Source organism: Pongo pygmaeus, chromosome 17 (genome assembly GCF_028885625.2).
Source record: "Pongo pygmaeus isolate AG05252 chromosome 17, NHGRI_mPonPyg2-v2.0_pri, whole genome shotgun sequence".
Lineage (NCBI taxonomy): Eukaryota > Metazoa > Chordata > Mammalia > Primates > Hominidae > Pongo > Pongo pygmaeus.
Window position 1 is genome coordinate 56,342,805 of NC_072390.2, and position 13,730 is coordinate 56,356,534.

Genomic DNA, 13,730 nt, shown 5'->3' on the forward strand with positions numbered 1-13,730 from the left:
AGTAACATACTTGGAAACAAATAGAACATAGATAATAAAGAAAGGATTAATATCTATAATATATTAAGACCTCTTTCAGTCTATAATAAAAAGGGAAAGGAACCCAATAAAGGCTAAAATATATTAGTGAGCAATTCAAAAAATAAACACAAATGGACAAATTCAAAAGATAAAGCAGATCCCATCCATCAAGGAGATTTGTGGGTGATGGATGGGATTGATGCATAGGAAGATCTTTCCTACACAATATTTCCTTGAATGAATACATTCAAGGAAAAAGACTCAATCACTCCAGAAATCAGGGAAATGCAAATTTAAAAACAACTACCAGAATCTGTTTTGCACATTGGATACGCAAAAATCAAAAATATTTCTGCCTATGAAGACACAGAGAAACAGGCCCTCTATACACTGTGGAAACACAGTTTAGTACAGCTTTTATGGAAGGCAATTTTATACTATCTGATATGTATAGCTTTTGGCCCAGAATTCTATTTCTAGGATGCAAGTCTACAGAAATACACAGATGTCCAAAATTACATGAACAAAGATATATGCTGCAGCATTTCTAATACTGACAAAAAAGAGGGACAGTCAAAATATTCACTAATAGGCAGAAGGTCAAATAAATTACAGCATATGGGTAAGATGGAATACTATATAACCATTTACAAACACTCTACAGAGCTCTGAACCGATATGGAAATACATCTAAGCTATTGTAGCAGATTTGTTTTCTCTAAATGTAGGCAAAAATATCTTCCATTCCACATGCTTTCCTCGCAATATAACTGACTTTCCTCCTACGTAGAGATGGGGTTTATGTTCTCTCCCTTTGAATTTGAGTGGATTCGTGACTCTTCTAACCAATAGTTTATGGTGGGAGTGATGCTATATGACCTCTAAGGCTAGGTTATGAAAGAAGATATGGCATCCACCTGGCTTTCTCTTTTTTTGGGGTACACAATCTGGAGAAGCCACCTTTATCCTGTGAGGAAGCCCAAGCTAGCCCACACAGAGAGACCAAATAAAGAAGGCCACATGAAGAATAACTATATCCCCCAACCCACAGCCATAATCATTCTCCAGACACGTGAGTAAACCAACTTTCAGATGATTCCAGCTTCCAGCTTTCAAGTCCTTCAAACTCCGGACATTGGGAAGTAGACACACACCTTCCACAATGTGGACTTTTCAAATAAGGGCCAAAATGTATTAGTGAACAATTCACAAAATAAACACAAAAGGACAAATTCAAAAGATAAAGCAGATCCCATCCACCAAGGAGATTTGTGGTGATGGATGGGATCCACCCATGCACAGGAAGATCTCCTTTGTGGCCTTTCCACATATCTGATCCACAGAATTCATGAACATCATAAATAATTGTTTTATGCCACCAAGTTCTGGGATAATTTCCTATGTGGCCAAATAACTAGAACAGATACTTTACGTAAAAGATATAAAGTCTCATAGAAATATATGTGGTATAATTCCATGAGAGAGAGATTTGTTGTGCTATGGTACCCCCCGTCAAATTCATATGTTAAATCTAATCCCCAAAGTGAGGGTATTAAGAGGTAGAGCCTTTGAACAGGTGATTAGGTCTTGAGAACAGAGCTCTTATCAATGGGATTAGAACACTTAAAATAGGCTCAAAGGAATTCATTCATTCCTTCCACCATGTAAGAATGCACACAGAAGGTGTCATCTATAAGAAAGCAAACCCTCACCAGACACAAAATCTGCTAGCATCTTGATCTTGGACTTCCCAGCCTAAGACTGTGTGTGTGTGTGTGTGTGTGTGTGTGTGTGTATTTGTCTACATGCATGGACTGTTGTTTGGAAAGACACACTAAGTTGAAAAGTGTTACCACAAGTGATGGAGGAAAAAAAAATGGGACAAGAAGGTAAAAGAGACTTGAAACTCTGACTCTATATATTTCTAGATTGTTTGAATTTTGTGCCACCAGCATATAATTTAAAGGAAAGAGGGAAGGAGGAAGGGAAGAAAGCAGGAAACGAGAAAGAGCAGGCAAGTATTTTTGTTCAGGAGCTAAAAAAATCTAGCCAAATCCATGAATAAATAAAATATACATAGGATTTAGGGCAAAAGGAGAGCATGACTGAACTTTGATAGAGAATTGGGATCCTGACTCTACAACTTATAAGCTGTAGGAACTTGAACAATTTATTCAATCCTTTCTAAACCTCACATTTTCCAACTATAAAATGGGGAATGAACTACTTCATATTTTTAGGGGGCTAAAAGGATAAAATAAGATAAAGTTTGTAAAGCTCCAAGCACAATGCCTAAAACGTATCATGTTTTCAATAAAGAGGGAGTTTTCTTTACCTTCTGTTTGAAAGAATGGATAAAAGGGCATTCAACTGAGCAAAAGAGGCAATTCAGGTGACAGGTCCAATGTACAGATCAAAGTAAATAAAATGAAGCTGATTTAAAGTGTGTCAGAGGGTTAGAAAGGAAATTTTGAGCTGATCATATACAGATATATACATACCATTGTAACCTACCCTTTCTTCCCGTGCAGCTCAGCCATGCTCAGCTATAATCGCACCTGTGTTAGTCAAGTTGTAATTGTTAGTGTTGCAGCGTGCTGAGCACTTGGTTTTCTTGATTAAGGAAAAATTCAAATTTATTTTCCTCTTACACACAAATTAGTACTTATGGTGTTCCTTGGTTTCTCACCACCTCACAATAATACAGCAAATTTCAAAGCCGGGTATTCTGATAGAGACATAATCCAGGGGGAGCAGGATGCACTTGAAAACCCATTAGAAACACATGCAGAGTGTCCTTTGAAGGCTCAGCTCCACCATCCCCTGTTCTGCCCTAAGTGTAAGAACTTATTCCAAAAGGTTGAATGAAAAGGGAAGATAGACTAATGACTAGAAAAAAAAAATCAGATACAGCCTTGCCCCAATAGCCCACCCATCATACTTTCAAATAAGCTGATCACTTACAGTAGAGGTTATTTAGAACAAAGTGAAACTCCAGAGTCCATTTATTTGAATGTATTTCCATTTCAATTACCCTGTTTCAGAAGTTGCCTCTCCTTCCCATCACATAAGGTGAACAGATGTGATTTTAAGGACTTACTTCACAAACTCCTGCTCTAAAAAAAAAAAGAGCTGTCTGTACAGAAGAAATGTTGCCCCTTTCGGGGCATATGATTCAGAAATTTTTAATAGTTCATTTCTAATCCTACTTTTGTGAGGGAATCATATTAGTTTTCTTTCAATATCCTTAGTCATAGGTTCTTAGGTGAGTTTTTTTCCCATTCTGTGCTTAAATAGATTTAAGCTGCCTATTCAAGTGAGAAAGCAGAAATCAAGATGACTTTTTGAAATTTTTCATTTCATTTATCATAATCATTGGTATACAAAGGAATCCCTCTAACATGAGTTGAAGTTCCTTTTCCAGAAACTAGGAAAGGACAGACAAATCTGAAGAGAATCAAACACATAATTTCTTGTGTAATATGTACTCTTGTGACAAACAGTACTTTATTTCAAATGATTAGCCAAGATGAGGGCTGCAGTCTGCCCTGAGAGTAAATACGGATAGAGTTATCATACATTGTGGACATTTTAGCCATTTGTTCTTTATTTCCAGTGTGTCATAAAAACAATAGAAACATCAGAAAGCAAGATACAAGAAAAATAACAGTGTACCATAATTTTTCACCTTTTCTACCACTAAGAAAAAGCAATGGCATTATCAACCAACATGTCATTTGTAAGCACTACTTATGCACTAGTATCACCTTGGGCACTCTGCAAGAAGACAGGACTCTTACCCTCCCTAGGAGGAGGACAAAACTCACACACACACAAATGAAAGCTCAAAAAATGCGATGGTGTTCTGAATAATTTTTTAAAATGGGGTGCACTTGTGGGAACAAGGGATGTAGGGGACCTACCTGTACCTTCTGTTCAATTTTTCCTTTCAAGATAAAGTTACTCTTTTAAAAAAATTCAATTATAAATAAACAGGAAGATACAAAGTCTTCTAGAATAAAACTAGGCAGAGAGTCATAGAAGGCTTTCTAGAAGTAATGAACCTATGGATGGACCTTGATTTGGGACTTGAGACAGGGTTGAATAGGGGTGCACTTAGTGGAATCAGAAAACTACAATGAGCAAAGGCAGGGGGCCCAGAATGTTTGGTCTTCCCAGAACCCATCCTCATTCTACCAAAAGAAACATGAGGGGAAGTACTTGGAAATAAGTCTGAAGAACGAAATAACTAGAAGATAAGGTCCTTGTTTTAAATTATAGTAAGAATCATCATGCCTATATGATGATACCCATATATGCTATATATATGCAAATATAGCTATATGCTATGTGCTATAACAGGCCTAGTCAATAGATTCCAAATGAAGGACTAAGTAACTCTGAGACTGAAGCTCTTAGAGTCAAAGCACGTGATTTCAGAAAACTTGGAAGTAGCCTTGCACAATACTCACCTTTGATTCTAGGTGCCCAGGACAGACTGTGACATCTCTAGCGCAATAAAGCTGAAGATATGTAAAAATCACATTTCTGTTCAGCAGTACGGAGGAAACAAGGTAGTTTTTCAGAGGGAAAAAAAAGAGAAAAATAAATCCTGAATCCTGCAGAACTTTTGCCTGGAGGGAGGGGTTTAAGAGGAGAGGTGTCAGGAGAAACTGAAGCAAACAGAAAAAAATAACCTTGGGTAATGATAATTTGAAGAGTAGGAGGAAAGTTTGTGCATTTAATTATGATAACACCAGTTTGTCAGGAAAGCTAAACTCAACAAGAAAATTCTTAATCATTAACACTGTCATCCTAAAAAAGCACCTTCTCGTAACTGCCTGTTTGACAGATTCTGGAGGACAAAGAGAGCCTGCAGACAGGAACCTGTCAATCCTGCTGCACAGAACATCAGAGAACCCCTCTGAAGAAGGTGAGTGAGCGTGAGCATGCACCTATATGTGTATCTGTGTGTGGTGTGGTGTGTTTACAGAGTGTATATTCATTTTCCCTTTTGCTTCTTACCTTTTGTCCTTGAAGATTCTTTCCTCTCATTCTCTAAAACAAATTGGCAATACCCCATTTGCTCCATTGCACTTTCTCTTCTCAGTGCCTTCTGCTCACTTTTTTTCCCAGAAGGTTTAAGTCATCCTCACAGTCAGCTTCCAAGGGAGCCATGTTATTGAGAACTATTCTTAAGCCACGGTTTCTTTCCAGTATGCCCTTCCACCCTGGTCTTCATCTAACCTCAGAATAGAAGCTTCGAAACCAGGTGCATAGGTTGAGAAGTCGTTAGAGGCCACCTACCTTGCCCAGATACCTGCAGCCAGAACCTGTGCTGGCTAAGAGGTCAGACTTTGATTGGTCTCTTGCTGATTCCTCCCACATCTCCCCTCCTCACCAGCCGGGCAAGATGGCAGGTAGTTCACCAGACGCACACAAATCATTCACCTCTGCTGGCTTGCAATTCACTATTCTATATCAACAGCCATTTCTTGTTCCCTCCCCACTTCTGTCAGCTCACACTCTTAAAAAGTAACCTGGTGATTTGGAATTTGAATTTGGAAAGTTTATACTAATACCAGAGCTAAGCCATTGAGATAGGGTGGTGGTGATGCAGAGGGGAGCATGGGCAAACATTGAAAGTTCACGAGTGCCAGAAGAGGTGAGAAATAGCTCTATGTCACCCAGGGAGGTATTAGAACAATGAAATGAGATTGAGAGAAAGAAAATACAAGCCCTATTGCAAGAGAAGAGCTCCTAACCAAGAGTCAATTCGACTGTGGAATGGCTTCCATGTGGAAATGGCCAGACTTGTAGTAGCAGTCATTGAAAACCAACCCTACAAAGTGCCCAAAATAAGCTAAAAGAAACATTCTATATGAAGGGCCCAATTTCATCAGCACGTGGTAATGACAGACATCCCGGTCTGGACATCTGTCATTCTTAGACTCTACCCAGGGGAAAAACTACTATTCATTTTCTGTACATTTGAGGAAGAATCCCTGATACTTGTGAGAGGTGAAATGTTTCTTGCTGCCATCTTCCAAAAATATATTTCTAAGATAAAGTCTGGTTTATCACAGAATCACAGGTCTTTGCTGGTTCTTTGCTTTATTTGAACTCATAAGATATTTGACAGTTAATCATACCCTGGCTTGTACCATCTTTTCAGTAACAAATATTTTACTTTTATATTGTTGGTTATTTGTATTTCTTAGCTCCTTCACAAGTTAGTCAGTTCTCTGAAGACAGAGGATACTTTATTCCTCAAAACTTTTAGCACTGAAATTTCTGTATAGTAGCCAATCACAATATGTTCATAAAATCACAATCATCAAATGCTGTTATAAATCAAAATCAATACACATTATTGTCCATGTGCTGTATATCAGATACTCTGCTAAGAAATTTATGTCATCATTTCATTTAATCTCTAGAACAATGTAATAGGTTTTATTGTCCCCATTTTATTTTTTTAAAAAAAAGACCAACCTAGAGAAATAAGAAAAAAAGTACTTAGAATCACCCAGTTAGGCAGTACCAGAGCCAGAATTTCAACCCATCTAATGCCATTGTTTCAACTCCAAAGGTCAGAGAGTAAAAACTTTATAATTTTATAGCACCTACTAATAGCTAACTTTTTTGAATGTTATATAAGAGGCATTGGGCTAAGTGCTTCACATATATTAGTTAGTACATGATGCAATCACTATTATTATATGAACTACATCCATGTTACAGATGAGGAAACTTGTGCACAGGGACATTAAAGAACAAGGCCATACAGCTAGTGAGAAGCAGAGCTGGGATTTGCACCTCAGTGTTCTCCATCTGGTGACCAGGCTCTTTGCCATTTGGTATACCACCACTCAGATGAAGGGACTGAAAATTCAAGAGGAAAACCCTTTGTGTTCAGGCATCTAGTCCCATGCCATGTTCACAACAGCATTATTTATTGATTCAATCGTTGTTTGGAAGTGACTTTTCCTTGAATCTCATTTAATGTCTGCCCCTGCATCCAGAAAAGCCTCATCCAAACTTGCCAAAAGAAATCAACACTGCTCCTGTACTTTTTGAATTCCAAGGTAGAAACACTCAAAGGGGTCTTAGATGAGGACCAGCAGTAATGCTACTGTCCAAGCATTCCTTCCAGGAATTGGTGGTGAGCCCCAGCGAGGCCATCCATGAAACCCTGGTCAGGCTACAAGAGAGAAGATGGAATGGAGAGTGTGTAAACTGAAAGGTTGTGTTTGAAGGTTCCAGTTACAAACTAAATCATTAATTCAAAAAAACATGAAGCCTATTTTCCAATGTTTCTGACCATTTCCTTTGTTGAGTCATATAATGAACTAACATTGAATCCTTACAGAGCAAACTAAAAACAATACACGATAGAAAGAGTATTCCATTGAGCAACAAACAAGCCACAATCTCCTTCAGGGCAGGCATCATGTTCTCTGGCTCTTTTGCACCCATCAGTCTTGGCATAGCAACAAACACATAGAAAAATGCTTGACCAATGAAGGCTGAATTTAGCTGAATCTTTCAGGCATCTCTTTCTGACTCTACCAACAGCTAAATAGGCAGCAAGCCACACTTGGGACTCAGTGGAGGCAACAGGACCTGAGGCCCAGGATAAAGGAGGGCACGCCCCTCTTCAATTCATGCAAGGAGGTCACAAATCTATTGCGTACTAGCATTGTCTATAGCCTGAATAAATAATCTATCTTGTATGTACATTTTACCATCATTTTTCTTCAAGATAATATGGATGTGGAAATGAACAAAATTCAGATGCATTTAGCAATGTCACTGAATTCAGTTACTTTTTGTAATTATGATCTTTTTTTTTTTTTTTTTTGAGACAGGGTCTCACTCTGTTGTCCATGCTGCAGTGCAGTGGTGCAATTTCTGCTCACTGCAGCCTCGACCTCCCAGGCTCAGGTGATTATCCCACCTCAACCGCCTCAGTAGCTGAGACTACAGGTGCGTGCCACCATGCCTGGCTAATTTTTGTATTTTTAGTAGAGAAAATTTGACCATGTTGCCCAGGCTGGTCTTGAACTCCTGTACTCAAAAGATCCTCCCATCTTGGCCTCCCAAAGTGCTGAATTTACAGGCATGAGCCACAGTACTTGGCTGTAATTATGAACTTTTAAATCAATGAATGCAACTGTTACATGGGGAGTCTGGGACATTTTGTGGCACTTTTACAGAAGCTTCATATTGGAAATATTAGACTAGACAACTCATGTTTTTTTTCTTTTCTAAACTTCTTTATTTTATGATTCTCTGACTTGAAGTAGGGTGAAATGATTTGACAGTGCCTTCCACAAGTCAGCTTCTTTCTTAGAAATTGCCATGCAGTGGTGACAATCTCCACAACTTACCATCGAAACATCAGGAATTTTTCATATTTCCATATCTGGTTCTATAATGTTTTCTGAAAATTTCCTGATTTAGAAGGATAATTATTATCTTTAATTAGATTTCCTTGTCTTCTTTCAAAAGAGCTAGGTCTTTGAAAGGTTACAATGAGATTTTCAACAGTGGATGTAAATTTATCAGTCCCATCTGTCATTATAGTCCTCTACACATTATTTGCTCTTATCACACAAAACCATTGTTTTTCTTTTTTCTTGCAGTTGCCATTCACCTTCACACTCCTGCTGATCCGTTAGCTGGGGATACACCTTCACCTCTTCTCAGCCCAGCCTAGCTGCCCTTGATCCTTTTCCCATTGCATCACCATTATTAGCCACTCTTTCCCACGGCACAGTGGTGTGTGCCTAACCCCAGGCACTCACTCTGCCAGCTGTTTTAGTTCTTCCTTTGTTTGACTCTGCACTATCTGGCCCGAAAGCCACTTGAACACTAGAACTGCCTCTCATGTGTCTTCTTTCCTCCAGACAACCAAGCTAAGGTGATCTTTAAGTGTTCATTAAATGTCCTGAATGAATGAAATGATAAATGCAGTCACCATGGAAGGCAAATATCTTTGATTATGAAAAAATTACACTGGAATTCAAAAAGTTTAAATTGGTTTCCAACTTGTACCTGACGTGGTTTAAAATAAGTTTAAATTTTTAAAAAATCTTAACCTCCTACTCCTAATTACCTGATGTTCTTTACACTTTATAAAAAGAAAAGTGAAAGGAAATAAATTCTTTCTGCAGAGTTTCTAGGCCCTGCTTCTATACTCTACAGAAAGAATTAATAAACCAACATTATTCCTGGAACTAAAAGGATATAAATTGATGGCTCCAGTACCCAGACCAAGATGTGCTGGTAGGATAAGACTCTGAGAGCATAAATTTTTGTTAAAGGGAGAAACTACCTTAATTCTATCACCACATATAACAAACCAAAAATTCTAAAAAATAATAGAAAAGAAAGAAAATTACATTTCCTTTGTGGGGGTGAGCGTAGACAAGGGAGATAAAATACATTTGTTCTTTTAAGTTATTTCTAAACCAAACAGAAGAAATTAAAATATACAAATAAGAATGAAGACATTTGCTAAAACAAAGTATATTGCATTGTTTGTTCTCCTTCCTTCTCTAACCTGCAGAGGGATAGTATAACATTCAGCAGAGAGCCCAGGACATAGGGTTGATAACTGCTAACATGGACAGATTACTTCATCTTGGTCAGGTACTGTGCTAAGCTCTTTACCTGCTTATAATATTTCATCTTTACAATAGTTCTATGAGCTGTAAATTAAGTACTCTTATTATCTCAATTTTACAGACGACACTTAATAAGATTAGTTTGCCCAAGACGTCAGAGTTACTAAGCAGTGAAGCCAGGATTCAGACTCAAGTAGTCTAATTTCAAAGTGCTAACAACTTTCTATTTCCAGTAAGGCTAGAGAATAGAAAATAGGGAATCGAATCTCAATTTTATATTTGATCTAGATTTTGAATATTAGGCAGAATATTGACAAAACTGGATGAGGGATAAGATTTTCCAGTTTGACAGACCAATGTTCTCATAGATGTGTGTATTGTGTGTGTATTTTTTAATTTCCTATGTATTTGTAATATGTTGGCATTTTATGAAACGTTTCTGGCTGAGGAAGAGCCTGCCCATCCAAGAGCTAGCCAACTCTTAGAGATAACAAAGTACCAAACAACTATGGACCACCTCCACAGCCCAAAGCCCACTGAAATTCTTCAAACTGCCAGTCCTATGCTTCTCTTGCCCTGTGTTGCCTTTCCCTGGGAACCCCAATGAAGGCTGTGGCCTGAGGGCTCCCTGGGCCTGTTTTCTGCCTCCTGTCTACTCTGTTGTCTTTCTCGTGTGTCATGCCATGCCTCCTGTCTCGAGGACCTGTACATATAATAAACTTTGCTTTCCTGAGCCTCTCCTCTGTCTCCACTTGTGGCAGCACCTAACTGGCCATCATGTAAAAAAAAAAAAAAAAATCCAAAACAATGTGGCAGTGAGAAAACAAGAGGTATCCCCAGGGTATGGAAGTGGCTCAGTGGGACAAGAGCACAATATCTATGTGGAACAGAGGCTGGTAAACTGGGCCATGGGCCAGATCTGGCTTAACACCTGTTTTTGTATAGCCTGTGATTAAAGAATGAATTTTATATTTTTAAGTGACTAGAAAAAAAATCAAAAAAGAAAAGAATGACATTTCATGATGTGAAAATTATATAAAATTTGTAAACTTATATGAAATCAGTATTCAGTAATAAAGTTTTATGGGAACATAGGCACAATCATTCATTTTCTATTGTTTATGGCTGATTTCAGAGAATTGAGTAGTTATGACAAAAACTGTGGGTGCTGCGAAACCTAAATTGTTTATTACTTGGCCATTTACAGAGTTTACTAACTCCTGATTGAGGGAATTAACGGGGGGATGTTGAGAAGGGTGGGTAAATGACAACCAGTCTTCAAAAACATGCTTGATGATTTATAATTTGAAAGGCACAGGAGAACGTTGAAAGACTTTGAGGGGTACGTGGCATAATCAGGATACTAGGCTTTTAAAATTGCAAACAAAAGACGTTCCCAGATGCCCTCTGTAATAATCACTTATTATAAGGTCACAAAGGGAAGAAGGACAGTAAGGCAACTGGCTCAGGGGGAGTGGAACCATTCTGAGTCCCAGGACTTCTATGCCTCAAGAAAAGTAGCTCATCCACTGCAGGACTCATCACGACCTCAGGGGAACCACCAACAGAGCTTGTCTGGCTAGGTTGATTTAACACGCTCTAATATGGAGCATGCCTTATTCCACAAGGTATGATGGCTGGCCTCCTGTATACCCAGCCTGTCCATGGTCAAGACAATGGTAGAAGAGCATGTTCTGTCTTTCTCAACACTCAGTACTGGAGCCCCAGCAACTGTACAAGAACTGTTTGAGGGCATTTTCCTTTGAAGGAATATTTGAGCACAGTAACTCCTTAGCATTTTAAGGATTCTTTCTCAGTGTTAGAGTAAAAGTCCTGCCCACATAGGCCCTGATGCTACCTTGGGTGATACACCTACATTGGCTGGGGTGGTGGGAGGCATTAGGGGATGGGGAGATCTTCACATCAGCGTCTTTGCTCTCATTATCCTACTCTAGGCTTCACAACTACAGCAAGTATCTTGTTGGTCCAAAGTATCCAAAGGTAGGTGTATTAGTCCATTTTCACGCTGCTGATAAAGACATACCCATTTAATGAATTTACAGTTCCATGTGGCTGGACAGGCCTCACAATCATGGTGGAAGGTGAAAGGCACGTCTCACATGGCAGCAGACAAGAGAAGAGAGCTTGTGCAGGGAAACTCCTCCTTATAATAACTATCAGATCTCATGAGTTTTACTTACTATCATGAGAACAGCATGGGAAAGACCTGCCCCACGATTCAGTTACCTCCCACAAGGTCCCTTCCACAACATGTGGAAATTCAAGATGAGATTTAGATGGGGACACATCCAAACCATATCACTCCACCCCTGGCCCCTCCGAAATCACATGTCCTCACATTTCAAAACCAATCATGCCTTTCCGAAAGTCCCCCAAAGTCTTAACTCATTTCAGCATTAACACAAAAGTCCACAGTACAAAGTCTTATCTGAGACAAGGCAAGTCCCTTCCACCTATGAACCTCTAAAATCAAAAGCAAGTTAGTTACTTCCTAGATACAATGAGGGTGCAGGCATTGGGTAAATACAGCCATTCCAAATGGGAGAAATTGGCCAAAACAAAGGGGATACAGGCCCCATGCAAGTCCAAAATCCAGCAAGGTGGTCAAATCTTAAAGCTCCAAAATGATCTCCTTTGATTCCATGTCTTACATCCAGGTTATACTGATGCAAGGGGTGAGTTCTCATGGTCTTGCACAGCTCTGTCCCTGTGGCTTTTCAGGGTACAGCCTCTCTCCCAGCTGCTTTCACAGGCTGGCATTAAGTGCCTGTGGCTTTTCCAGGAGCACAGTACAAACTGTTAGTGGATCTACCATTCTGGGTTCTGGAGGACAGTGGCCCTCTTCTCACAGCTCCAGTAGGCAGTGCCCCAGCAGGGACTCTGTATGGGGGCTCCAACCTCACATTTCCCTTCTGCACTGCCCTAGCAGAGGTTCCCCATGAGAGCCCTGCCCCTGCATCAGACTTCTGCTTGAACATCCAGGCATTTCTATACATCTTCTGAAATCTAGGTGGAAGTTCCCAAACCTCAATTCTTGACTTCTGTGCACTCGCAAGCTCAACACCACATGGAAGTTGCCAAGCCTTAGGGCTTGCACCCACTGAAGCCACAACCTGAGCTCTATGTTGGCCCTTTTCAGCCATGGCTGGAGTGGCTGGGATGCAGGACACCAAGTCCCTACACTGCATACATCATGGAGACCCTGGGCGTGGCCCGCTGAACCACATTTTCCTCCTAGGCCAGTGGGCCTGTGATGGGAGGGGCTACCATGAAGACCTCTGACATGCCCTGCAGACATTTTCCCCATTGTCTTGGGAATTAACATTCGGCTCCTCATCACTTATGCAAATTTACGCAGCCAGCTTGAATTTCTCCTCAGAAAATGGGATTTTTTTTTCTATCGCATTGTCAGGCTGCAAATTTTCTGAACTTTCCTGCTTTCCTTCCCTTTTAAAACTAAATGCTTTTAACAGCACCCAAGTCATCTCTTGAATGCTTTGCTGCTTAGAAATTTCTTCTGCCAGATACCCTAAATCATCTCTCTCAAGTTCAAAGTTCCACAAATCTCCAGGGTAGGGGCAAAATGCTGACAGCCTCTTTGCTAAAACGTGACAAGAGTCACCTTTGCTCCAGTTCCTAACAAGTTCCCATGTCTATCTGAGAGCACCTCACCCTGGATTTCATTGTCCATATTATTATCAGCATGTTGGTCGAAGCCATTCAAGAAATCTCTAGAGAGTTCCAAACATTCCTACATTTTCCTGTGTTCTTCTGAACCCCTCAAACTCCAACATTGGCCTGTTACCCAGTTCCAAAGTTGCTTCCACATTTTGGGGTATCTTTTCAGCAGCACTGCATTCCTGGTACCAATTTATTGTATTAGTCCATTTTCATGCTGCTGATAAAGACATACCCATTTAGTGGACTTACAGTTCCATGTGGCTGGGGAGGCCTCACAATCATGGCAGAAGGTGAAAGGCATATTTCACATAGCAACAGACAAGAGAAGAGTGCTTGTGCACAGAAACTCCCCCTTATAATAACCATCGGATCTTG